We start from the raw sequence: 27,588 nt of genomic DNA, 5'->3' as shown, positions 1-27,588 counted from the left end.
ATCTGAGACCCCCTTCAGCCTTTTCAGAACCTCGCAAGATGAACACATCTTTTCACCTGTATCCTCAGCCTCTTTCTGTCACCCGGCTCTTCCTGACACTGAAACATGTTTAAGTCTCTTCCACCTTCAAAAACCAACCACCAAAAAGTCTTCCTTCAACCTATACCCACCTTCAGCTCCTACCCACAATGTCAGTGGCCCTCTAAGCCCCAGTGACACGTCCAGCTCCCTCCTAAGCTCCAGACCTCCATCCCCAACTGCCTACTTGGTGCTTCCTCTTTGATGTCATGTTCACGTGGTCTTCTTCTTATCTTCCTCCCTTCCAAAGGTGGTCTTCAGGAGCTTCTCAGCACTGTGACTGTCACCAGTACCATGGCTTGTCTCAGAGACCCAGGAGAGATTTAGGATTTCCTCCTCTTCCTGACCCTCCATGTCTAGTTCATCACTGACTTTATTCCCCATTGCCACTACCATAGTCTGTGAATGGCTTTCAAAGCGAGGTTCACATACTCACTAGTATAAGAAGGCAATCTATTGGGGTAGAGGAAGAAAATATTCATATATATATAAATATATATATATATACACACACATATATAGTTTATCTTTTAAAATTCTTTTTATGTATGTTTCATAATGTAAATAGTATATTGGTAGTGCATATATATAATTTATAAGTATAATAAACTGGATGATATTTAAACTTTTTTTTTTGATAGATGTTCAAATCTAAATCCTGGTCTAAATCAGGACCACCTCTTGCTTGGACAACTGAAAGAGCCTCCTACTTGATCTCTATATCTATCTATCATCATTGTAAAATATACATACAATTTACCATTTTAACCATTTTCAAGCATATAGTTTTGTGGCCTTAAGTACATTCACACCGCTGTGTAACCATTACCACATCCATCTCCAGAGCTTTTCCATCTTCCCAACCTGAAAATTCGTACCTATTAATTACAAATTCCCTATGCTCCCCTCCTCCCAGTCCCTGTCAATTACCATCCTACTTTCTACCCCTATAACCTTGACTACTCTAGGTACCTAATTTAAGTGGAATTACAGGATATCTGTCCTTTTGTGACTGGCTTATTTCACTTAGTATAACGTCTTCATGATTCATCCACTTGTAGCATGTGTCTGAATTTCCTTCCCTTTTTTTTTTTTAATTCCCTTCCTTTTTAAAGCTGAATAATATTCCATTGTACGGATATACTACATTTGGTTTATCCATTCACACATCTATGGACACCTAGGTTGTGTCCAGCTTTTTGACTATTATGAATAATGCTGCTCGGAACATGGGCATACAAATCTACATCCACTCTTGCCTCTCCTCTCTAGTCCTTCTCCACAATTTAGCCCAAGTAATCCCGTTAAGCCCACAAGTACAGTAAAATTACCCCTTACTCTCAGGTAAGACGTTCTTACCGCCCTAGTTTCTTGAACACAAAGCCATAGAAGACACCAGCTGTTAGCTCAGCGGTAAAGTCCTTTCCTCACTGCTACGCCAAGGTTTTGTTGTTGTTATTATTGTTGTTGTTTTTCCTTCTCCATTTTAGGATCTCAACTCCTGCTCTTTTCCTGAGCGAAGAATTCCCTCATCACCCTCCTTCACTAGGTTGGAGGACTCTCCCTCCTTCTTCCACTTTCCCCTCCTACCACTTGTCGCAATTGGCACTATATCATCAAACCTATTTCTGACAATTTTATTGTGTTTCCACTATTAAGGAATAAATGTATGAGGGTGAGGGCATTATCTCGTTCCTACAGTGCCTGTCAGAACCTGGCATCTAGTAAGAGCTCAATTTTCAGTAATCAATTTTAATAATAAACCTCTGAGGACGCAGCTGACCCCTCCTGCCCCGAGGCCAAGCTATAGTGGAGGACCAGGGAGGCCCTGCAGGCTCTGGCCGCCGGTCCTCAACCCCCTCCCTGGTTGTCCCACTTGGAGGTCCTCGGTCCCTAGATTAGGAAGTGCACGGCCGCCCCCTCCCCGCTCGCGCAGGGGGCGGTCCGCTCCCAGTAGCTGGGTCCGCAGCCACCCGGCGTCCGCCTGGGGCGGGGGCGGGGCCGGTCGGGAGACGTCACTTCCGGTGTACACAGCCGGTCCGGGCGGTGCGCTGGGGGCCGAGGCGCGTCGCAGGTGAGGAGCGGGCGCGAGCTGGCGCTGCCTGGCGCCGGCCGGCGGGCTCGGTGGGTGGCGGGTGGGCGGTGGGTGGTGGGCGGTGGGCTGCGGCCCGGGCTGGCGACTACATGACCTCGCCGGGTGCCGCTCCGCTTGTAGCCGCGGGGCGCAGGGCCATCCGCCCCGGCCCCTTGCCCGTCCGCTGTGGAGGACGCCGGGCTCTGGGGGCGCTGGCCAGGCGGACGGAAGCCTGGAGGGGCCTCCTGGCTCGTGCCTGGAACCGGGGACGCGGCGGGGACCCCGCGGGCGCGGGACAGGAGGGGAGGAGGGCTCTCCCACTGTCCGCCAGGGTTGGGGAGGTCGGGCTGGCGCCGGGACCGGCTCCCGGAAGCCCGCCGAGCCGTCCGCTGAGGGACGGCGGCCTGTGGGGCTCGGGGTCCGCTGGGACTGCCTGGGGACGCGGCCCTCACGCCGCCCCGCGGCTGCCGGCCGGCTGCGCTCACCTTCCCCTCCGGGCCGGGCCGGGCCGGGCCGGGCCCGGAGGAACAAGATCTTCCGGCCCTGCCGAGCTCGCTGGCGCAGTCGGGCCGGGGAAGGTTCCGCGGGTACCCCGAGAGGGCCGAGGTGAGGATGAAGGACCAGCGTCCGAGGGGCGAGCGCAGCGTCAGGGGTGTGTCTTCCTACTCCGCGCGGTGCGAAGAAAGAAGCATGTCTGGTTGGCATGATAAGAATTTTGTTTATATTCCTTACAAATTTTGCCAGTTAAATACTCAGCTTTAGGGGGGCTCCAGTTTGAAAATAGCTTGTTAACACCTCGCACCCGCATTATAAAAGCAATGTGTTCTTTACATTCAAGACAACACAAAAAAGTACTGAGATAATACTTTTTAAAGTGACAGTCACCCGTCAGCCTACCACTCAGTGACAGCCATTGCTAACATTTTGGTGACATCAATAAATATAGGTATATATTACCACTTTTATGGATGTTTTAGTATACCATGTCATCATTTAACCAAGCCTTCCTTACTGACGGACATGTAGATTGTTTCCAGTTCGTCACAAGATAGTTCTGCCAAAAGGATTTGTCTGATTGTTGTTTTAGGATAAATTTACAAATGAGGTCAAAGGTAATAACGTTCATTTAAAAAAAAACCATAGTATTATTTTTCCTTTGACATTTCAAAAATTATTCTCCATTGCGGTATTTATAACCTCCCTATTTGCTTGTCATTCCATGGTTTGGTTTTGTTTTGTTTTACTTTTAGTTATTTAATTTACTTAAAATTTGGTTTTGGTTTAAGATATGAAATATTTTCCAAATGGGTTAGTTTTCCCCATGCTATTGAATGATCTATAAATGCCATTTTATCGTATTTTATACCTGCAGTTCTAAACCTGTGTTTGTAAAGGACTACTTACAAATTTGATATTTAGACTTTGTTCATGCTGTTTTAAAATTCCATTCACAATATCCTTTTAAAAATCGTTTTCCTTTACAGGTCTAGGAAGTATTTCATATTTGAGATTTTTTTCATTTTCTCTTTTAAAGTAAAAAGTTTAGTTATTGCTGTTTCATTTGCTTTCTTGCTGACTAAATAACAGACTCCATATGAAGAGTTGAGGTTTGTTGTGGCAACTTTTCAGTCTGGCATTTGAGATTCTAATCTTCCTCTATTTTTGCACACGAATACGTAGGTTAGCATTGGAGACCAAGATAGAAAAGTTCTCAGATTCCCTTGGCAAGCCTAGATTTTTCAATCTAAAATTATCTCTGGATTTTTGGAAGACAGCATGTTTTAAGCATCCTCTTTAAAATTTTTTGAACAAGTTGCACATGATTCTTCTGAAAATTTTACTAAATGTTTATTCTGCTGAAAACCCAAAGCTCAGTACCCCAGAAGTTTTATGTCAAGGGGGACTAATAACCCTATAGGAAAACGATTGTGTCTGAGAGCTAGTGGACTGGGGAATCACATGAGTTGAGTGTCCACTGTCTCCTTTTCCAGACTCTTTTGACTTTGTGCTTAGTGGTAAGTGACCATCCAACGTGAACAAAGAATGTTGGTTTGAGTAAGTTTTTGGAGTTACAGAAAAAGGATGTCGTTTTCTCTTTGTGTAGGTTCACCGAGAACCTGAATGTGTCGGGGTTGTGCTTTATCCATACTGAAACTGTCATCCTGAGGGCCCCCCAATTGACGGATGCAGTGGCTGTTGCTTACTCATTTCCCTTGACCTTGACCGTAAATATTTGGCAAGATGAGCAATACTTTCTTGCTGTTGTGAATCTCCTTTTGGTTGGCCTTTTAAGAAAATTACTCTCATTATTTTTAATGGAGGTACTGGGGATTGAACCCAGGACCTCGTGCATGCTGAGCATGTGCTCTACCTCTGAGCTACACCCACCCCCTTGGTTGCCCTTCTTGACTTGGAGCTATGGTGGTCCTTATCTTAACTTTGTGACTCTGCTTATTCTCTCGCCTTTGCTGCTTCTCTTCTTCCCATATCTTCCTGGGAGCATTTTCTAAGGCCTAATTTAATACCTCTACCTCTTTCCCCCAGTGCATGCTCCTTCCCACTCATCCAGTATGTGACTTCTAGGTAGAGACTCATTTCACCCCCACAGCCTGTTTCCACTCAGTGACCCCCAACTCAAGATTTTGCTGCAAGTCATTTCTTTCTCCCCAACTAACTCACCCTTATTCATGTTCCTGAGGCCGTACTTTCTCCAGGTGATGGGGCCCTTCATTGCTTTTTTCTTACCAGCTGACATACCACATCTCTTCCTTCTTTATTTGGGTTGCATTTGCCGTTTGCTTTCTATCCCTATGATATGATTTAAACTTTCTACCTGTGCTCTAACGGACTTCGGACATAATCTGATTCAACCCTGGATGAGAAAAATGAAACCCAGTGAATTTAGTCATGAATTGAGTTAGCTCACATTTATGGAGTATTTACAGTACAGGCCAGTTCTTGGAATACAGAGCTGGAAGGCGCAGCCTAGGGAAGAAAACCAAATAAGCAGTTGCCATAAAGTATGGCAAGTGGCTAAAAGTCGGAGGCACATAATAAGCTCCACCAGGTTCAAAGATCTTACCTATCTTGTTCACTGGTGCTGTCTCCAGGACCTATAACACAGTGTTCTAGGAACAATTAAGTCTTTTTTGAATGAATCAATGATCATCTGAGAATCAAACCAGAATAATGTTAAATCAGCAATCTATAGAAAAGATACATGCCAAGAGACATTTAGTAAATGTAATTTTGAGAATTTCAGGGAAAACTTTTAAGCTCAACCAAAATGACCCAGCTATAACCCTAGGAAGGCATGATTGGAATGTGTTTGTAGCCAGATGCTGAAATTTAATTTTGTATCCTCAAAAGAAAGACTGTGATTACAGAAGGAAAGGGTTGGGATGTCTATGGAAATTGGGGTGGTGGGTCCCAGAGAGGAATTGGGTGATGTGTCTGTAGCACTGTCTGGGGGCCCAGGCCAGGGGAGCTGCGTGTGGTCCTCCACGGGGCCTTTGTACTACCAGGCAGATGGGCGTTGATGCCCCTAGTGGGGAGAATCAATCGTTCCCTTGCTTTGCTTCCATGATCGTAATAGCCTTTGATTAGAACATGGCTTCACATGGAGATTTCCTGCCAAGGAGAGAATGTGAGTGGTTGAGAGTGGTCTGCATCCAGACTGCTTGATCAGATCCTGGTCTTGGGATGCTGGCTAAGCTCCCTGTTTTCCCATCTATAGATTGGGAATAATAGCTGCATCTTCATCTTTGCTGCCTACCTGCTAGTAAATGCTCAATAGGTATTAGCTCTCATCAGTGTTTGTAAACTTAGTAACTGGCCTTCTGGTTAATACACCAGTCATCTTCGAGCTTAGATAGCCTGAGTCAGTCCCTCTGAACCTGCTTGCTCCTGGATGCACTGACAATGCTGAGAACCAGAAGGTGGGAAGTCCTGACAGATAGGCTCTTCCCAAACTGCTTGTTCAGAGAATCCAGCTGCAGTTGTTAGGGAACATTTCCAGGAGAGGGCTGTGCTTGAGCTGAGTACTGTGGGGAATAGTTAATGAGTCCAGAACCACAGTAAGGGGAGAGGCCTTAGCAGCAGGGCCACAATGACTACACAAAGGTGCAGAGGTGAGCAAGCGTGAGGATGTGAGTTACAGGAGACTCAGGGTGAAGGGTGGACAGATAAAAATAGGGGAGCAGAGGGAAATGAGATGGGAAAGGAAAGTGGGCCAGCTTTTGAAGAAATATATATTAATAATATCTAACTTATTGGGCACTAACAGCGTGTCAGGTGCTGTGGTTGTCCCTTAGACTCTCTGTGCTAGCCAGATTTGGTGCAGAGTGCTTTGTGTATATACCTCATTTGGTCCTCATAACAGTCCTCTGATGTAGGTATTTACTATTACAGGAGAAGCCACAAGTCGAATGTCACCTTCTAGGTCTGTGCTTCTTGATTCAGCCTACACATTCCTACAAGGCTAACTCTTGGTAGCTTTTGTGCATTTAAAAAAGCCTTTTGTGACTCCTGTTTCCTGATGAAGTCCAAGTCCACCAAGATTCTCTGACTTCGTGAAGTCATCTTGGGTTAAAGTGTGAAAATATTTATGTCTTCAGATTGAATAAAAATAGCAAATAAAAATAAAAATAGCAGATATGCATCAAGGTCAGAGAAATATTCAGTGAAAAAGGCAAAATCCAGGACAATGGGTATATGTGCCCATTTGTGTGAAAAAGAGAAAGGAATACACATGAAATAGGTTTCTAAGCACAGAAAAAAATTCTGGAATGATGAAAAAGAAACAGTAATTGCCTTTGGGATGAGGCCCCAGAAATCTAGGCTGTTAGACTGACCTAGCTTTTTCTTGCATACTCTTTTGTACAGTATGAATTTTTCCTACTGTGTATATGCATTATATTTTCAATTAAAAATGAATACAAATGAAAATTTGAATGTCTGCTATGTACATAGCAGTCATTTAGAGAGGGAGTGTAGTATAGAGGTTAAGAGCAAGGACTCAATCCAGACTGCTTGGGTTCGAGTCCTGCCTCTACTACTTACTCATCACTAACCTCTAAGTCATACAACCTCTCTTTGCCTCAGTTTACCCTGTCTGAAAATGGGGGAAGTAATAGTACATACCTTCTGGGGTTACAGTGAGGCATAAAGGAGTTAATATTTGTGAAGTCCTTAGAACAGTTCCTGACAGATGTGGGTTTGTGGTGGTGGTGTTAGGGCCCTGCGTTGTGCTCTGCCAGGAATGTGAAGATGTGTCCAGCCTCTGTCTCCGTGTCCTCACAGTTCATCTGGAAAGGGAAGTCACACAAAGCTAACAAGGAGCAGTTGCAGAGGGGGCTGCTAGAGGTCAGGAAAGGCTCTCTGGGAACTGAAGGGGCCTGAGATGGTTTCATCAAAACAGTGGATCTTAAATATGGGTAACTACTAGAAAAAGTGACAGGAGAGAAAAGGGCACAAAGAGGCTTGTTCCAAGGAGGATGTGTGTCCTAGTTGGAATGAGGCAGAGGAATGTGACAGCGAAGAGCCTCGAGGGAGCCTGAAACTGCGATGTGTCGTGAGATGGCAGGTCATCGTTAGATGGCAGAGTTTTTCTTAGCATGTATAAATTTGATGATAGGATTTATAAGGCAGTTTAGGTTTGATGAAACAAGGTAGCTCTGCCTTGATCTTTCAAATGGTTGTGAGATGTTCCTGTGTAATTTTGTTAATGAACCCCTTAATGCAGGACATGTGGGTTACTTTCAGGTTGGCACTTCTAGACAGACAGTTCTGCCAATGAGGGTCCTGGATGCAGACCTCTACATTTACTGAGTCTATTTCTAGAATTCATTCTTAGATGGTGTTGCCTTTTTTTTTTTAACCATTTTGACTATGTTCCTTGTTTTGGATATGTGCTTTTTCAAATTGGTAGTTGTAAAGAATCATAATGTGGAAGTTTTTGAATGTGGAATTAGAGCTACATGTTCCCTGAAAAAAATCTAATTTTCTTACTAAAGATGATTTTGGGCTTAGATACTAGCAAGTTGATAATTATGACTGTGGAACCTAGGAATACCTGAGTCTTTCCTCGGTCGCAGAGGTGGATATGTGTGCCTGAGAACAGAGGCACAGGAAAGCTGGCTTAGCTCCCCAGCTTGAGTGCTGCAGGCTGGTAACCTAGGCAGGGAGAGGTGAAAGTGGTCCCTCTCACCAGCTCACGAGGACCTATCTCATCCCTTTGTCTCAGGGTAGGAGGATGCACCACATCCTTGGCTTAAGTCCCTTTGTAATGTACTTTGTGATGCGAGGTGATCCCTTCCTTAGCAGTGTCCACGTACTTGTAGTTTGAGGCTGAAAGAGGAGGGAGTGGTAGGCATGGAAATGGGTGGAGCCATGACCTCCTTCCCCTCTGGAGAACACAGGGCAGCACAGTTTTAGTTTGTTTCCAGGACTTTGGAAGTTGGGGCCAGAGCTGGAAGAAGGTAAATAATGTTTTTGAAAGTTGTTGTGACTTTGCAGTGTTGGTGGGGGTGGGGAGGGGAAGTTTGTATTTTTATAAATAGTAGACCAGGGTGAAGAATTTCAAAAAAGATAAAATTCTGCCCTCTAACTGGTCCCTGGCATCTTTCAGAGCAGGAGCTTCTATTTACTGAGTAAGACTCAGAATGTGCCAAGTGCTGTCCTTTATGGATTTAATCCTCACCATAGTACTGAAGAAACTGAGGCACAAGAGTTCAAGTAATTTGCCTCAGGTCATAGAGTGAGCAAGTGCTTTCATTCAGCTGATAGTTACTGAGAGTGGAATTTCATTTGTAGGTGAGTCTGTCTTCCCAAACCCTTACTCATAGCTACTGTCCTTTGACAATACCTGTTTCCCTAGTATCTCAGCATCGGAACATCTTACCTACAAAGTAAGAGCATAAGCTACCGCAGGCCTGCCTCTCTTCCCTGCCTCGGGAAGGGGTGGGGGAGAGTGGGGATAGGATGGGGAGGAGGCTCTTTGAATGTCCTCATGGCTAAATATTTGACCTGCTGGAATGTTTGTGGAGAAAAATGGGCTCCCTAGCTGTAACTCTGACTTGCTGTTCTTTTTTAGCGATGGGAAGGAAGGCTTGCTGGGTGTGCAAAATTGGAGTCAATGTTTTCCTGCCTGGAGGAGGGAGCTTTTATAATATCCACTGATAAAATTTATGGATATTATAAAAAGAGTACCTTAAAATTTCAGAAATGATCCTGAATCTGAAGTGTATTTATCTAAAGGTTATGTAATTCCTCTCTGTAATAAGTGAAATAATTTCCATATTACAGTTTGATTTACCCATTTGTATATAAGCTTCTTGATAAATACTCGCTTTTCCCCATTCGAGGTTAATTTTGGTTATGTGCCACAGTGCAAGTTGTTAAGAATGAGTAGCACTATAGAATTTTAAATTTCCTTAAATAACCTTCTAATAGATACATTAGTTTTCACTAGTTCAGTTTGCTTTTACAAGTTTGGAAACTTTGGATAACTGAGCTAAAACTAGACTTAAACAGAGCTGAGTGGATCAAGGCCTTTTCATGCTGTAACACACTGGAATAAAAATCACCTGCAGGTTTTTTCCATAGATGTAGATTTTTTTTAAGTTTTTTTTTAACAAATTGGATTTGAAAAAGTACATCAATGTTTTGTGATTTTTTAAAGATGATTTAAAGTTATTCTCACTTGTTGATTTACACTTGAATTTCCATAAGCAGCACAATTTGTTGTTGTAAAACTTTTCATAGTGCTTGGGGTGCATTTTGATGTGCAGATATTTATTGGCCCAAGACCATTTCAATTTATAGATAAAAACTTAGTTTCACCTGAGCACTTTTTCAGGCGTTTAGAAGCCAACTTTGTTCACCCTTTGGTGATGTGTGGTAATTATTTGTAGATAAACCTTTTTTTGGTAAGGCTTTGCCCCCACCTATTTCCCCCTCTTTTGACTATTTCTGTTTAACAAAGTTTTTTTTTTTGGCTTAGAGTGTTCCTCTAATAAAATTCTTTCAAAAGTTCTAATACTTCATTTATTTTAATGGCAGCAGATTTGAGAGTTTGCCTTTGACTTCATAAAAAGACTACACATGAGTCTTAGGATAGAGTAAATTCATTTATTACCAGAGAATCAGACAGATAGCTGGATTTGTCCTCAGCAGGACCAAGTAATAATGGATTTTTTTCATTTAATGTTCACCATTTTTCTTTGTATGAAACTGAATATATGGTGATTATCATCCATTTAATTGACTTTTCTGCTTGTTTATACAATGACTATTTAAAAAACTAACCTTTGATGTTTCCTTTTTCTACCCCCCACCCACTCCATACCCTCAATTTAAACAAAATTAAACCTGTCATTTATCTATATGACTGTTTAACACATTTGTCCTATTTTGTTTTTAACCTGTGTTATTTTGAAACTAAATTTCAACTCTATTGGCTTTGTGGTTAGAAAATTTCTTTCTTCTGCTTAAATGAAATTACCAGTAATTTGTAGATTACCAAATATAAAAGCTCTTCAAATCCACTAATGATAACTTGCTTTATTTTTGTAAAGGAATGTCATATTTTGTGGTGATAAATTGTTTCAGAGCAAGTGTCAGCACAAGGGCAATCAGGTGTCACCACATGGAGGCAGTTTGTGCCCCCATTAGACTAGAAGCTCTTTGACATCGGCACTGACCTCTGCATCCTGGGTACCTGGAGCATTCAGGCACAGCCTGCAGGTTGAGCCGTGTTGGTGGGCACAAGTGTAGAGGCATCTTTGTTCAACTCTGATAGATGACAGATTCTAACTATGATTAGAATTTTTTAGAATTCTGTGAATAGAATTTTTGTTTAGTAGGGTTCTTTTCTATCTATGTGCATTTTCATAGCTCAGTGTGGAAAAGCATGGGTTTCATAAACCACTCAGTTATTTAGTAACCTTCTGGTTTGTTTTGTTTTAACAGTTCTACTAGCCTCTTCTTGACTAGGACAAATACAGTTTAATCCTGACTTTCTTAAAACTTTTTCATTGACATTTTTTACTCTGATAGGACTTTAATGTTTCAGGAGTTGTTGCTTGATTCTTTAAATTAACATGCTTTAGTATTAATTCCTTGGAAACTTTCTTTATAAACTCTTGTCCAGTTTTGCACATACTATACTAGTCTCCCCAGCAGAGTTAGTCTGGGCTTGGTGGACCCAGAAGTGTCACTTCCTTTCCTCTGGCCTTGGCTCTGCATGCCTCCCTTTCCGTTTCAGTGTTTTAATGATACCCTCCCTGCTCAGTGATTTATGTTCAGGAAGCTAAGCAGTGATTACATTTGTTTCTGCTTTGTGAGCTTCCTCCCCCACTTCCTATTTTTACCCAGCAACTGCAGGAAGTGTGGGGGCTCCTGGCTGGCTGCTCCTAAGCCCTGATTTTAGGTGGCAGAGGGCAAGGCCTTAGGGCCTGAGCCATTTAAAGCATTTTCCACCTAAGTCTTTGTACTACCTCCTTCCTGTAGGAATCTAGGAACTGGCTTTTGTGATTGGTGATTGAGATAAGGACATGTCCTCCTCCCCTGGGGTTGAGGGGAGTTAAGTGCTGCTGAGCTGGAGGACAGAGCTTTGGTGAAATAGGTGAGGGTTTTTTCCAGCGGGAACAGCAGGATGTCGTGGTGCTGTGGAGAAGCTGTTGTAGGTGGGCAGTGTGGCAGGAGCAGAGGGTGGGTGAAGGGGCCTTTTGCAAGTAAGGCTAGAGAGGTAGGTTCTGGATTCATGGGGGCCTTGACTCCCAGGCTTGGGGTGAAGTGAGGAGCCTCACCTGCTCTCTTGAGATCGCTGACCAGGCCTCAGCCTCTGTGGTGCTCTCCTTCCTCCCACTCAGTATTTGTTTTCTAAACCACACACATAGCATTTACCTGCCTCTTTTCCACTGATACCTCTTATGGACCTGGTATAGCTTAATTTATGGGGGAAGTTTGTATTGTCTTCCCAGAAAGAAGTAACTTTTTATCCATTAGGTACTTGAATATGGAAGGAATTTGTTAAGCAGAGCTGCTGAATTGCTACACTCTGGACCTTTGAGTGGGTAAGTCTTTGTCTTCAGGTGAATAGGGGTCTGTCCTGGGCATTGCAGGATATTTAGGAGCATTTCCAGCCTTACCCACTAGCGCTTTTTCAGTTGTGACAACCAAAAAATGTTTCCAGACATTGCTAAATGTCCCCTGGGCAGTGTGTGTGTATGTGTGTGTGTGTGTATATGTAGCATCATCTTCCCCACTTGTTGAGAACCACTGTGTTAAAAGATTGAATGCTGACTTACTAATTTTGTGAAATGGAATAAAATAGAATGTCTGGTTCCTTGGGATTGGAGCTATTTGTTAGCTTCTATTCTGGCATGTGACATTCTCATACATTTTTAGTTGTTGCTTAGATTTTGCTATTGTCTCCTTTGCTTTCATTGAAAGAGCTGGAGCGTGAGCATCTAGCTAGCAGCCTAGCTTCTGGTCCTCATAAAAGGTATTCTCTCTCAGCCTTAAATGCTTGCTCCTGAAGGCTGGTTCCTTGGAAGCTGAACAGTGCTGGTGTGAAGGAGGGGGAGAGGCATTTAGGATGTAACAGTAACAGTAGGTAACAGTTCTGGATTGGTTGCAGTAGACCAGGTGAACGGGATTGAACTGTGAACTGTGGTGAACAGGACTGGCTGGATTGAATGTAAAGCACTTGCCAGAAAAGGGAACAGGACAGGGACCATCTGTGATGATACCTTAGGTTTAGGTGCAGGGTAGGTAGTGCCTTTAACCAAGGCAGTAAATACAGCAGGAGGAGCAGGGAATGGAAGGATGACTTGGTATCATTTGAAGGACCTCAGGAGATGTCTTGTGAGTCTAGTACCAGGAGAGAGGGATCTTGATTGGAGAGTTGAATTTAGGTCATCAGCAATGGATATGGGTTTGATCTCCTATACAGAAGTCACTTTCTTTTCATTGCTCCAGCCCAACTTCCTGTCAATTCCAAGAAACCTATGGCTTGAAACCATCTCCTAAGGGTGATAAGCAGACTATCCTGGTCTGGATAGTTGACAGAGGTGGAATAATGCAGTGATGGAGAGCTCAGCCGCTGGTGGCAGACTCCCAGGCCTCAACCCCAGCACTGTCAGTAACCTTGGCCGTGTGGCAAGAACGTGGAGAACTCACTTAGCTTCCTTACATACTTCACCTACCTGGCAGGGTCCTTTTGAGCATTAAATTAGATAACAAATGAAAAATGCATAGCACAGTGCCTGGCACTTAGTACCCATTCAGTTAATGTCCGTTTTTATTTTACAGCTCCACTGAACATTAAGTGTTACGTATTTAAAGCTCCAGGTATAATGCTTGACGCATTGTAGTCACTTAATGAATGATCAGTTTTGTTGAGGAGTACTTGTGTGAATGCGGCATGTCATCAGCTTTTTTTTTTTTAGTCTAGCACTGCACTACTTGCCTCTGTGGATAGCAAGGCTGAACGTATGAATGCTGCATAGAAATAACCATTAAATAAATACTGAGGATGAACTAATCATTCAGCAAATATCTGTTGAATGTTTATAGTGTGCTTGACACACTCGGATATCTCGAATGAGCTGGGTGATGTTGGCAGTTGGAGATGCGGGGAAACACAGAGGAAACTGGCAGTTGTGATGCAGTACTAGACAATACAGCAAAGATAATGCAGGATGTCACGGTTGCACACAGAGGTGCTCCTAACTCAGTCTTTGTCAAGGTGGCTTCCCAGAGCAGGTGATGTCTCAGACATCCAGGAGGAGTGAGAGTAAGCCAGGAGAGCTTTCCAGGCAGAGGGAGCTGAATGTGTAGACGGTGAGAGGAAAGATGGCATAAGCAAGAACTGAGCAGAATTGGGGGGCGGAGGAGGTGGGGGAAAGGTGGGGTAGTGGAGAGCCATAATGGATTGTAAGTGGAACAGTGGCATGGTTAGTCTAGTCACACAGCAACCAGAGAGGAGCAGTCCCAGCATTTGGAAGATCACTCAGGAAGCTCCTCTGTAATTCAGGCAGTAGGTGAGGATGGTTTGAACTTGGATTGGCAGTGAAGACAGAAGGGTAAAGACTTGTGAGATATTAAGGAAGCAGAAAGGATACGACTAAATGAGTAATTGGATATAAAGGAGAGAGAGGGGCAGAGGATAACTCCAGGTTTCTGGCTTGTTTGAGTAGGTAGAGGGTGATGCCATTCACCACGACAGGGAGGAATACAGAAAGACTGGGAGATGTGGTTTTGGACATTTGATTTGGGGACCTATCCAGTAGGCCGTTGAATATTTGGAATCTGGAGCACAGGAAAAAGATCTGGGCTAGAAAGATGGATTTGGGGATCCTCCCAGTGAGAGTATGTTGATCTTAGAGAGAAACAGCCCAGCATAGAGTTCTGAGGAAGGACAGCACTCCAGGTCTCTCAGAGGGGGAGTGGCTCAAAGAGGCAACTAAGAAGGGCCAGGGGGCAGGAGGAGGTAGCATCTTTTTATATCACTCCTTTTCACGTGGTAACATATCAGGGGAGCCAAAAAAGTAGAGTTCTAAGAAGAGAGAGCACTAAGAACTGAATCTTTCAGGCATTTTCTCTTGTTTAGATAGATATTTTAAATTTGTGAATGTTGAGAATAAAATTCTTCAAAGCATTTTTCTGGAGTGCATTTCTAAATATGGCTCGTGTCATTCTGAACTGACCCCAAAAAAAAAACAAAACCCCAAAACATAGAAATGTTTGGGCTTTGAATTTCATGGACAATAGCTTCACTAATCTCCCTAGTTTCCTGTAGTGTCCCCGCACTATCAAGGGTGAATATTTAAATTTACATTGTTGTGGACTGGAGAAGACAGAGCATTTTCTGTATTTTTTTTCTTTGAAGAGGGAATTGTTTGTGGAATGGTTCATCTTTATTTTTTTAAATAACAGTTTTATTAAAATATAACTCATATACCATACGGTGCACCCATTTAAAGTGTATAATTCAGTGATTTTTAGTATGTTCATAGAGTTACACAACTGCCACCATAGTTTCAGAACGTTTCCATCACTCCAAAAAGAAACCCTGTACCCATTAGCAGTCCTCATTCTTCCTATTCCCCCCAGCCCTAGGCAACCATTCATCTACTTTCTGTTTCATGGATTTGCCTATTTTGGACATTGTGTATTAATGGAATCATACAATATGTGACCTTTTATGTCTGGCTTCTTTCACTTAGCATAATGTTTTCAAGCCTCATCCATGTACTAGTGTGTATCAGTACTTCATTCCTTTTCTTTTTTCATTTTTTAAAACTTTATTAATTTATGTACTTATTCTACAATATCATAATTTTTAAGTTGAAGTATAGTTGATGTACAATATTATGTGTAACAGGTATACAAGGTAGTAATCCACAATTTTTAAAGATTATACCTCATTTATAGTTATTATAAAATACTGGCTGTATTCCCCAAGTTGTACAGTACATCCTTGTAGCTTATTTCATACCTGATAGTTTGCAGTGCTTCATTCCTTCTATGCCTGAAGAATATTATTCCATTGTATGGCTGCGCTACGAAGTTGTTAGACATTTGGGTTGTTTCACTTTTTTACTGTTACGAATAGTATTGCTCTGAACTTTCATATGCAGGTTTTTGTGCAGACATATGTTTTTTATTTTTCTTGCGTATGTGCATAATTGTGGAATTGCTTGGTTATATGGTAATTCTATGTTTAACCTTTTGAGGCACCGCCGGACTATTTTCCAAAATATCTGCACCATTTTACATTCCCACAACTCCAGTTTCTCCACATCCTGTCAACACTTGTTATTGTCTTTTTTTATTTTAGTCATCCTAGTGGCTGTGAAGTGGTATCTCACGGTTTTGATTCGCATTTCCCTGATAGCTAATGATGTTGAGCATCTTTTCACGTGCTTATTGGCCATTTGTACATCTTCTTCAAAGGGCTTATTTATATTTGATCATCAGTTTGGGCAAGGTTGCAAAACCTAACACTGTAAAAGAACAGGTGAACATATTTGACTAGAGAAATGAGGGTAAAGCATGTGTGTGTGTGTGTGTGTGTGTGTGGTGGGGGTGAAAGATGCTGTAAACAGATTGTAAAAGGTAAAGGTCCAGCTCCCCAGAGAAATAGCCCGCACTCTTCACCCATATCAAGCCTGAACTTGACAAACAGGATGCTTGCTGATCCTGTTATTTAGTTCTGACTTTGAAAGCAGAGACCATGATTTCCACCTTCTTCCCCACAGCACCTATCTTAAGGCCACAGATATTGCAACCAGGTTTCTGCAGACCAGTGGCCTCACAAGTAGAGTGGTATCTTGCCACATGGGTGAACATAAGTTCATCTATATTGAGGCGTGTATTAGAATTTCCTTCCTTTTTAGGCTGAATAATATTCCATCGTATGGTTATACCACATTTTGTTTATCCATTCATCAAATGTTGGTGGACATCTGGCTTGTGGCCTTTTTGCTATTATGAATAATGTTGCTATGCACATTGGAGTACAACTATTTGTTTGAGTCCTGCTTTCAGTTCTTTTGGGTATATGCCCAGGAGTGGAATTACTAGGTAACATAATAACATGTTAATTAATTTTACGTTAAATTTTTTGAGGAACTAACATACTGTTTTCCACAGTGGCTGTACCATTTCACCTTTCCACCCGCAATGAACAGTTTTCTAATTTCTCCATGTCCTTGCCAACATGTTATTTTCTGTGTGTGTTTTTTTCCTAACAGCCACCCTAATGCATATGAAGTGTTACCTTATTGTGGTTTTGCTTTGCATTTCCCTAATCGTTAGTGATGTTGTACATCCTCTCATGTGTTTATTGGCCATTTGTCTATTTCTTTGGACAAATGTCTAGTCAAATCCTTTACCCATTTGACAAATGGATTGTTTGGTTTTATATTTTTGAGTTATAGGAGTTCTTTATATATTCTGGATATTAATCCCTTTTCAGATATGTATATAATTTACAGATATTTTCTTTCATTCTGTGGGTTGTCTTTTCATCCTATCAGTAGTGTTCTTTGACAAACAAAAGTTTTGATGTTGGTGAGGTAAAATTTGTCTGTTTTTTCTTTTGTTGCTTGTGCTTTTGGTGTCATAGCCAAGAAATCATTTCCGACTCCAAACTCATTACTTTTTATGTATTTAATGAATTTTGCTCCAGAATTATTCTTTTTGATGCTTAAGTTCTCCTATTACTGGCCATTAATAGAGCTTATTCCTTAGGTTGACTCTGGGTCCTTTGAAATGAGCTGGGTAGTGTTAGATAGATTCCCTGATTTCTGGCCTGATTAGAATTCCTGGGCTTATCTTTTTGTTTCTGACCCCAGATCTAGAATCAGTCATTTCTATAAGGAGTTCTGATTCCATTTGTTGGGAGGAAATAGTATTAAGGACATTAACAGAAATTGGGATGTGAATTCTTCTAGGTCAGGATAAAAGTATACTTTCTGGAAAGATAAAGATAAATAATGATTTAAATTCAAAAGAAAAATGAAAGGATTTTTATTTCTTTGATTTTTATATTTGTATCTCTTCTCCTTTGTTGACAGTAACACAAGAGAGGTACAATCAAACCACTGTTTTAATTTGAAACACTCTTTCTCTGTGTGATTATTCCACCCATATGATAATTTAGGTTCACTTGTCTTTTTTTTTTTAATTGAAGTATAGTTGATTGACCGTATTGTATTTGTTTCAGGTTTATAGCAAAGTGATTTGGTTATATATATACTTAAAATTTTTTTTCATTATAGATCATTACAAGATATTGAACATAGTTTCCTGTGCTATATAGTAAATCATTGTTGTTTATCTATTTTATATATGGTAGTGTGTATCTGTTAATTCCATACTCCTAATTTATCTCTCCTGCCCTTGTCTTTTTTATTTTTAGGGATTGTTTTCTTTTTTATTTACTTTCATTTCATAATTTTATTAAGTATTTACATGGTTCTGAAGATAAAACTCTAAAGCAAGGTAGATTGAGAGATGTATGGCTTCCTTCCTTGCCTTTGCTCTTTCTTCTTTGTACTTCATAGATAAACATTTTTATTGGTTTTTGGTTTATTCCCTTATTTTTAAAAATGTAAGCAAGTGGTGTGTGTGTGTGTGTATGTATGTGTGTGTGTATCAATTCCCTACACACTACTCCACTCCCATCTTATTTCTTACTTTGTTTTTCATCTTGGTGATCATATTTCTTATTTTCAGTAATTTCTTTCTTGAATCTGCTTCCTTTATAGTTTGCTTGCTTTTGTTTTAAGGGTGCATTATCTTCCCAAATCTCCCTGAGGATACCAGTTAGACTTTCTTTTCAGGTCTTTCTGTGGGACCTAAAATAAATGTTTCTTCTGGGGTCTGATCTACTTTTCATTTTCATCTTAGTTTTCCTTTTTGTCCAGTTAGTTTTCTTTCACTATCTGATGATTCTTATCAGTGAAGAACTGGATTGATTATATATGTTATTGAAAAGAAGTTTCTGTTTTTCCGGCAGCCCTCTTGCCTTCATAGGAGTTGGCTGATACACTGACCAGGAGTGAGAAGTAGGAGGAAATCAGATAGATGAACCTGTTTCCCACTCGTGAGTTCTGTACCTGCCGACTCAAAGCCAGGCATTTATCCAGCTCCTCCAGGAAAAAGGGCTCTGCTTCTCCACCCGCTATTGACTTTACATGTTCTGCAAAGTGTCTAACTCTGCTCTGGTCTGTGTTCTCAGAGGCTCTGCTTCCTCTCTGTCTTCTAGAAAGTGGCCGGCATTTAAACAGACTATATCCCTCAGCTGTTCTCATTACTATTATGTGATTCCCTTGTGAATATCTTTACTGTTACGTCTCTAGGATTTGGGGAAGGTGGGGAGGTAAGTACACGTGCCTGTTTATTTAGCGTGTCATCTTGAAATGAAGCTACTTTGTGCCATACCATTGGCGACAATAGGACTGCTTTTCATTCCTTTTTCTCTATTGGCTTAATGACTGAAATGAATTTAAAATTGTTCTCTTTGTTCACAAAAAACAACTATCACATCACTGAAACATGTGATGCCACCCGCCCAAGAATACATAGATTTCTACTCAGTTCAGAGGTTTAGTGACTTTTCTTTTTTTTTTTTTTTTTGTCAGTAACTTTTCCAGACAGTCAAGATAATAAGACCTGCTTACTTTCACCTATTGGAATGGTAATAACAACAAGATCATCAAACATTTCATGCTTAATATGTGCCAGACATTAGTCTACACGCTTTATATGTATAAGCTCATTCAACTCTGTAACATTAGTTACTATTATTATCCCTATTTTGCAGGCGATGAAACTGAGGCACAGAGAGGTTAAAGAACTTGCCCAAATTCACATAGCTGGTAAGTGGCAGAGCCAGGATCTCACCCAGTTAGTTGGCTCCCAACACCATTCTCTTTTCCACTGCACTCTCTAAAGGGAAGCTCTTCATATTTTCTCAGGATGACCACTTTTTTTAATCTTACCAGTTGTGGGGGGAAAAAGACCCTTTTATACCTTACTTTTGTCTAGTTTCAAGCATGTTCTTTGTTATTGTTTGAAGTACAAATTGCTGATGACTGATTACAGAAAGGAATGTTTTAAATGATGTAATCCAATCTGAGTTCAATTGTAATCTATTGAGAACGTTTGCAAATTATTGTAGTATTGAAAAGATGTGACATCTACCAAAAAGTCCTTTTCTGCTATGTGTTTGAGAATCTTAGGCAGCATTAAAACTTATGAATGTGGTACTTAAATCTCACAAATCTTGGCTACAACTAACTTCTGAGGTCTTTCACAATGCATATTTATTTCCATGTCTCATGAATAGTGGATTCATAAATGGTGAATATTTTCCCAGTGGAAATTCTTTTTCAGAAAATACAGAACAGAAATGTCCTTAAATGGAGTGAACATATTTTAGCCCTTCAGGCAGATAAATATGGGGGGAAAGCATTAAAAAAAGCAGTAAGACAAGCAGTGAGAAGAATTTTATTAAAACAATAATAAAAAGGATATATCCTGGTGCTTATATACACATTTGTGTGCAATTTAAACTTTTTATCACAGAAATGTTCAGTTGTATATAACAGTAGAGCAAATAATATGATGAACCTCATGAACCCATCACCCAGCTTCCCACAATATTTTGTCAGGGGGTATTGTGATCACTGCCATGGAGACGACTCCTTAGTGGGATGTCACCACCTTCTCTGCGTGCTGTTTCTTGGCAAAGTCCCATTTGAAAATGATAGAAATTGAATGGTGTTTCAATTCCATGTTATTTCCTTGAATTCAACACTATCTAGTTTTGATTACAAAGATCAGCACAGGAACACCAGATCTGTTAAGAATAAGTAAAAACCAATTTTAATTTTCTTCAAGGGCTTGTTCTCTCTGCCTGGAGAAGAACCCCAGGCCTGACTGTGAGATTTAAGTGGTCTTATTAGAAGCAATTATGATTCAAACAGAAGTTTTCATTGAATTGTCCAACCAGCCCCTTGGTTCTAAGAAATAGAGTCATTTATCACATGGAGATGGAGGTCTCTTTCTGGATTCTTGAATGAACAGGAATTTTTGTGAAATAACCTGAGTTGCATTAAGTGGTGTTTATATAGTCAGCATCTTCAGATGTCCTTGCTCAGGTCTCCTCATCCTTGTGGCTTTCAGCAGGTTTTCAGCTGATTGTTTTGGTTCTCAAATTATAACATGCATCTAGAATCACCTGAGGAGCTTGTAAAACATGCATATTCTCTGCTCCTGCCCCCAAAGATTGATTCATTAGGTTTGGATTGTATCCCAGGAATCAGTATTTTAATAGTCATTCCATTAATAGGGATGTTCTGATTCTAATGTCAGGGAAGGAAGCCCTTAAGCCATAATTAGCTTCTTTCTTTTCATCCCAGTCTTAACAAGGTTAATGTTAATATGGCATCTTGTAAAAAAAAAATTGCTTAGGAAGTTTCCATTCTTAATAACATGGTCAGTGGGCATTATGACTGCCCCCTGTACACTGATATGATTTATAGACAGACATACTAATACAGGTGCACCTTTGGTCCTGGGCAATTCAGTTCTGATGCTCACAGTCTGAGGCCACACCTTGAGAATATAGGTGCATAGGTATTAAGTGGTGTGGGTACAAAGGGTTCAATATATATTTCTCTTTGTTCCCTCCTGAATGTGTTAGCTTGAACCTTAGGCCTCCCCTGCCTGGTTATCTGCTGGGCCAACACTAAATGCAGAAAGTGAGGCTCAGCTTTGATGAAGTCACCTGCTGCCTCCAGCTCTATGTAGCCTTCCTCTGCAGGGAAGGGAAGTATGGGGAGTGTGGAGGGCAGGTCGTTCTTCACCTGGGGCTCCAAATCCAAAACTGAGTGGAAACGTCAGTGTTTTGGATATATGCTTTTCTATGGAGGGTTCTTTCATCAGTTTCTCAAAGTAGTCTGTGACCTTTCTCTCCCCACCACCTTCCACTCCCCTACTCTGCATATATCCACACAACAAGGAACCATGTCCTGGAGCAGCCTATGTAAGAATCACCTGGCCTCTGGAAAGCAACTGTGGGGACTCCGCATTACAGAATAGCCTCTCCTGTGTGGAATCAGAATTGTTTTCACCATCTGGTATAAACTAAGCAACACACAGCTGGGTTGGGTGGACAGCTGTGGCTATCTGTAGTGCATACCCAGTATTCCATATGTCCCTACATTCCCCAATTTCTCTTGTAGTTACATTAGCACCATGTGACTCATTCTACCCAGAGGGCTGTGATGGGAAATGATGTGTGTCACTCACAGTTGGAAGCAGTGAAGAGTGTGTGTGAGTTTCTCTTCTCATGCTAAGGTGACTGTGGAAAACACAAGTTCCCAAGATGTCGCTACAAGTTGAAGGGTTGCCAGACCCTCATTGAACTTTACGTGAGCAAGAAATAAACCTTCTTGGGTTAGGCCACTCCTTTCAGGATTTGTTACTGCAGCAAAGTTTAATGTATGTGCCAGTCTGGATAGTTCTGAACAGAACATTTCTGAGAGTCAAGATACTGGCACTATGCAACCTAGTGCAACACAGTATCCTGGTATTTTTTTCCCCTCATCTGTAAATTGAAGGGCTTAAATTAGGTGATCTTTAAGGGCCTTTTGGCACATTCCCAGATTCGGGGTAGCATTTAAATAGATTTCTAGTTGAAGTATGAAAAGGAAACCAAGTCTGGCATTAGAAGTGTCCCTGGAAAACTTTTTAAAAATTATGTACCTTTTGCTGTTAGAAGTTATGTAAGGGAGATAGAAATGAAACATGAAATATTTTTTTCAACAGTGCTATTGAAATATAATTGATATATAGTATATTCAGAGTTATGCAACCATCACCACTAACTTCAGAATCTTGCCATCACTCCAAAAAGAAATGCTATACCCATTAGCAGTAACTCTCCATTCCACAAGCCTGCTTTCTATTTCTGTGGAGTTACCTATTCTGAGCATTTCCTATCAATGGGATCGCATAATATGTGGCTTCTTGTGTCTGGCATCTTTCACACTTAGAATGTTTTCAAAGTTCCTGTTTTAGCACGTAACCATACTTCATTCCTTTATATGTATATAATGCATATATAATATTCTGTTGTATAGCTATACCACATTTTGTTTATTCATTCATCAGTTGATATATATTTGGGTTGTTTCTGGTTTCTGACTTATGAATAATGCTGCTGTGAGTTTTGATGTAAAGGTTTTTGTGTGGATATGTTTTTCATTTCTCTTGAATATGTACATTGGGGTGAAATTTCTGGGTCATGTAGTAACACTGTACTTATTTTGAGGAGCTTCCAAACTGTTTTCCGAAGTGTTATCCCATTTTATAATCCTACTAGCAATGTATGAAGATTCCAGTTTGTCCACATTCTCACCAACACTTGTTATTTGTTTGTCTTTTTGATTGACGTAATCAGTAATTATCTTTGATGAAGCAGCAATGTGCAAACCAAACAGTGAAGAGATTTTAATATATATTTTACCTTGTTGTTTAAGCAGTTGTAATGTTCGTTGGCATTTTTATACAAATTTTCACCATGAGCTTAGCATTAAATTAAAAAGTTTAATGAATAATAATGTAATTCCTCAACTTGTTTAGCTTTTAGAAATTTTATTTTTTAATTTTTAAAATGATGCATTATTGAAGGGGAAAAAAAGGAGTAAATGATCCACTAGATGTAATTGTTCTCTTAAAGCATAACTTTGTCCTTATAAATTATATACTTCTAAATTGTCAGATAGATTGTACCTTAAATATATATAGACTTGAGCCTTTAAAAATCATAGTGAAATCCTGAAAGGTTGTGCATCATGGAATTGCTGAATTGTTACATTAAATATATCCTTGGGGTAGGGGGTGTATAGTTCAGTGGTAGAGTGCATGCTTAGTATGCATGAAGTTCTGGGTTCTACCCCCAGTACCTACATTAAAAATAATCCATCAATCAATCCTGGGTTCACTACTTAAAGGAACCTCTGTGTATCTTTTCAGATGATCTGATTATTTGTTTCACAGTTTGATGTTTTATATTTTTAAGTCGAGGAGTACCCCATTGTGTTGGGAATGTAAGTGTTTCAAGTAGTGTTATAGTTGATCCTCATAACTCTCAGATTCTGTATTTGCAGATTGGCTTACTGAATAAATTTATTTGCAACACAAAATCAATACTTGTGGAGCTCTTGTGGTCAGTTGTAGACATGTACAAAGTAGCAAAAAATTTGAATTGCCCAACATGCACACCTCCCCCTCCTCCTACCAGTTGAGGTCGAACAACTGCCTTCTCATTTCAGCTTAGACTATAAAGTGTTCTTTTCTTAGTCTATTTAGTGCCACATGTTTTTTGCATTTTTATGCTTTTTGTTGGCAATTTCACTGTTTAAAATGGCCCCTAAGCATAGTGCTGAAGTGCTGTCTAGTGTTCCTAAGCCCAAGAAGGCTATAATGTACCTTACAGAGAAAATAGATGTGTTAGATGAGCTTCATTCAGACGTAAGTTTTAGTGTTCCTGGCTGTGAGTTCAATGTTAATGAATCAACAGTATATATTAAGTAAGGTATGTTTAAACAGAAACACACAGAAAACAAGGTTATGTATTGATTGGTTGGTAAAAATGTTTTGACCTGAGGCTCGCAGGAACTTTACACGTCATCCAGGAGTACTGGTTCAGTATTTGCTAATTCAGTGTTCAAGACACGACTTTATATAACTGCCTATAAATAAAGAGAATCAACTATATGTGATGAGTTGCTTTTCTCTTGTTGCTTTCAAGATTCTCTCTTTGGTTTTGCCTTTAGGCAATTTGATTATAATATATCTAGGTTGATTTCTTTTGAGTTTATCCTACTTAGAGTTTGTTGAGCTTTATGGATGTGTAGATTCATGTGTTTTTCATGAGATTTGAGAAATTTGGGACCTTCATTTCTTCAAGTATTTTTTCTGTGCCTTTCTCTCTCTCTCCTGAAATTCTATTATATAATACTGGTATGCTTGATGGTGTCCCACAGGTCACTGAGGCTCTTTTCTTTTTTTCTTCCTGTTCCTCATACTGGATAATCTCAGTTGATTAATCTTTAGTTTCACTGAGTCCTGTTCAAATTTGCTGTTGGATTGCTTAGTGAATTTTTTTAATGTTAGTTTTGTATATTTCAACTCCAGAATTTCTGTTTGTTTCTGTTTTTAAGATATAATTTCTCTTTTATTAGTATTCTGGATTTACTGAGACGTTTTCCTCCCATCCAAGTACTAACCAGGCCCGACCCTGCTAAGCTTCTGAGATCAGATGAGATCAGGCGCGTTCAGGGTGGTATGGCTGTAGACTGAGACTTATTCTCATAATTTTTAGTTTTTTTTTTCATGATTTCATTTTTTGAAAAGTTGAAGTATAGTTGACTTCCTTTAGTTCTGTAGAAATGATTTCCTTTAGTTCTTTTAACGTGTTTATTTATTTCTATTGAAGTACAGTCAATTACAATGTGTCAGTCTCTGGTGTACAGCACAATATGAACATAATTAAAATAGCTGATTTAAATCTTTGTCTGGTAAATTCAACATCTAGGCTTCCTCATCAGTTGTTTGTCTTGTATATTTTCCTTTATATGGGCCATACTTTCTTGTTTCTTTGTATACCTTGTAAGTTTTAATTGAGAACTGAACATTTTATATGATACAGTGTGGCAACTGGAAATCAGATTCTCTTCCTTCTCCAAATGAGTTCCAAGTCAGGTCAAATTATAGACCTTTAAACGTGGGATCTCTCAGGGAGCCACCAGATAGGTCAGATAATGATAATTTCCTGGGAATGAAACTTTGAAAGAGCTCTAGCCCAGTTCTACTCCCTCCAGTGGCTGCTGACTTCTGGTTTTCACTGCAAATGCAGCTGTTAGTTTTCAAGGTTACCACAGAGTTGGAGAGCAGAGAATGGAATTAGATCAAGTTAAAATACCCCAGAACTGGCTACAGTAGTCTCCCTTATCCACATTTTCACTTTTAGTAATTTCAGTTACCTGCAGTTAACTGCAGTCTGAAAATATTAAGTAGAAAATTTCGGAAATAAGTTTTAATTGCATGCCATTCTGAGTTGCATGATGAAATCTTGTGCTGTTCCATTCCATCCTTCCTGGAACAGCATATCCATGCTGTATATGCTACCTGTCTGTTAGTGTAGGGAAAGACGTAGTATATATAGAGTTCAGTACTGTTCATGGTTTCTGGCATCCACTGGGGGTCTTGGAACATATCCCCCGTGGATAAGGGGCTACTACTGTATTCTTACTGAGATTCAGCTGTTTTTCTTGAATAAATGCTTCCCATTTTGCTGCAAACCTGTTAATTTCTAGAGTTGTTTTTTTTAAGTTGATTCTGACCATTTTGGCCAGTTTTCTCATTATTTATATAGGGGAGAGAATTTTGGGAGTTTCTTACTCTGCCATTTTTATGACATCACTTCCCTCCCCTTTCTTTTTAGATTTTTATTTTCATGAATCTGCTGCTCTCCTCTTAATAGTGAAGTTGTAGTTTGGATTAGATCTGAATCTTAAAGTTTGCCAAAGCTTTTCATCTAGGACTTTTTCTTATACCCCAAGTTAGTCATGTAAGCATATACATTTCAAAGTAGTGTGATGGTACACATGTTCTTGGCCCCACTGGTTTATACTAAAGGAGGAAGATTTGATTGAGACCAGCCATGTGGTAGTCTCTGCCATATTACCTTCTAGGTTTTCCCTCCCTCATGCTGTTCCCCTTGGAAGATAAGTTTCCCTCCTTTCTGTGCTAGTTAACCCTTTGTTTCTTCCTTAAACTTTTATTGAAGAGTAACACATAAGAAAGTACACAAATTACAGCAACATGCTTAATTTATTTTCTCCAAGTAAACAGCCAGGTGATTACTATCCTCATTAGTTGGTATCCACTCACAGAGCTGACCATCTACCCAGTAAATCACTTTTCAGATGTATCTTATGAGTCCTTTGTTAATCTATTCTAAATAAACATTGCTGGAGACCAGTAGTATATATTTCCCCCTATTTCTCTCTTTTTTAATTGATATATAATTCTCATACCATAAATTCACCATTTTGGGGGGGGTTGGGAAGGGATAGTCTGGGAGTTCAAAATTTGTAGATACTGACCCGGCATGTGTAGACTAGATAAACAAGATTACACTGTATATAGCACAGGGGAAATACAGCACGGTTTTAGTCTATTAACAGAATTGTCTGACCATCACCACTGTCTAATTCCAGAACCTCTTCATCACCTCAAAAAGAAACTCTGTTAATTAATAGTCACTCCCCATTCCCTTCCTCTCCTCAACTCCTGGCAGTCACTAATCTACTTCTTCCTGTTGCTGTGTATTTACCTTATCTGGATGTTTCATGCCAGTGGAATCTCACAGTACACAGCTTTCTGTTTCTGGCTTCTTTCTCTTACCATAATGTTTTCAAATTTCAGCTATGCTGCTGCATTTATCAATACTTCATTCTTTTTATAGCTCAGTAATATTCCATTGTATGGCTATACCACATTTTGTTTACTCATTCATCATTTGATAGACTTGTGTTGTTCCATTTCGGGGCTCTTGTGAGTAATGATGCTATGGACATTCATGTGCAAGTTTTTATATAAACTTATATTTTCAGTTTTCTCAGATATATGCTTAAGAGTGGAATTGCTTGGTCTTACAGCCACTCTCATTTAATGTTTTGAGGAACTGCCAGACTGCTTTCCACAGTAGAAGAATTTTTCCACATTCTCACCAGCAGTTTATGAGGGTTCCAGTCTCTCCACATTCTCGCCCACACTTTTTTCTGTTTTGTTTTTTGTTTGTTTTTACTGTAGCCATGCTAGAATGTGTGAAATGGTATCTCACT

The 27,588-nt window shown here is 40.2% G+C and overlaps 1 protein-coding gene across 7 annotated transcripts in view; it reads left to right on the top strand.

Annotated features, from left to right (window-relative positions):
* The first annotated feature begins 2,064 nt into the window (after positions 1–2,064).
* The window catches only part of KIAA0355 (KIAA0355 ortholog), a 76,313-nt gene continuing 50,789 nt past the window's right edge, over positions 2,065–27,588 (top strand). Inside the window, exons 1-2 of one of the 7 annotated variants that reach the window (XM_032486175.1) lie at positions 2,122–2,152; positions 19,491–19,545. The gene's annotated coding sequence lies outside the window, so the exon portion shown is untranslated. Of the gene's footprint in view, positions 2,153–8,553; positions 8,632–12,160; positions 12,229–19,490; positions 19,546–27,588 lie in introns of those variants that run through there. The other 6 variants (XM_032486176.1, XM_032486174.1, XM_032486180.1 and 3 more) reach the window with 6 other exon arrangements.

This window comes from Camelus ferus, chromosome 9, assembly GCF_009834535.1.
Source record: "Camelus ferus isolate YT-003-E chromosome 9, BCGSAC_Cfer_1.0, whole genome shotgun sequence".
Classification (NCBI taxonomy): domain Eukaryota; kingdom Metazoa; phylum Chordata; class Mammalia; order Artiodactyla; family Camelidae; genus Camelus; species Camelus ferus.
The sequence above is the reverse complement of the archived record's forward strand: the minus strand, read 5'-3'. Positions and strand labels throughout refer to the sequence as shown.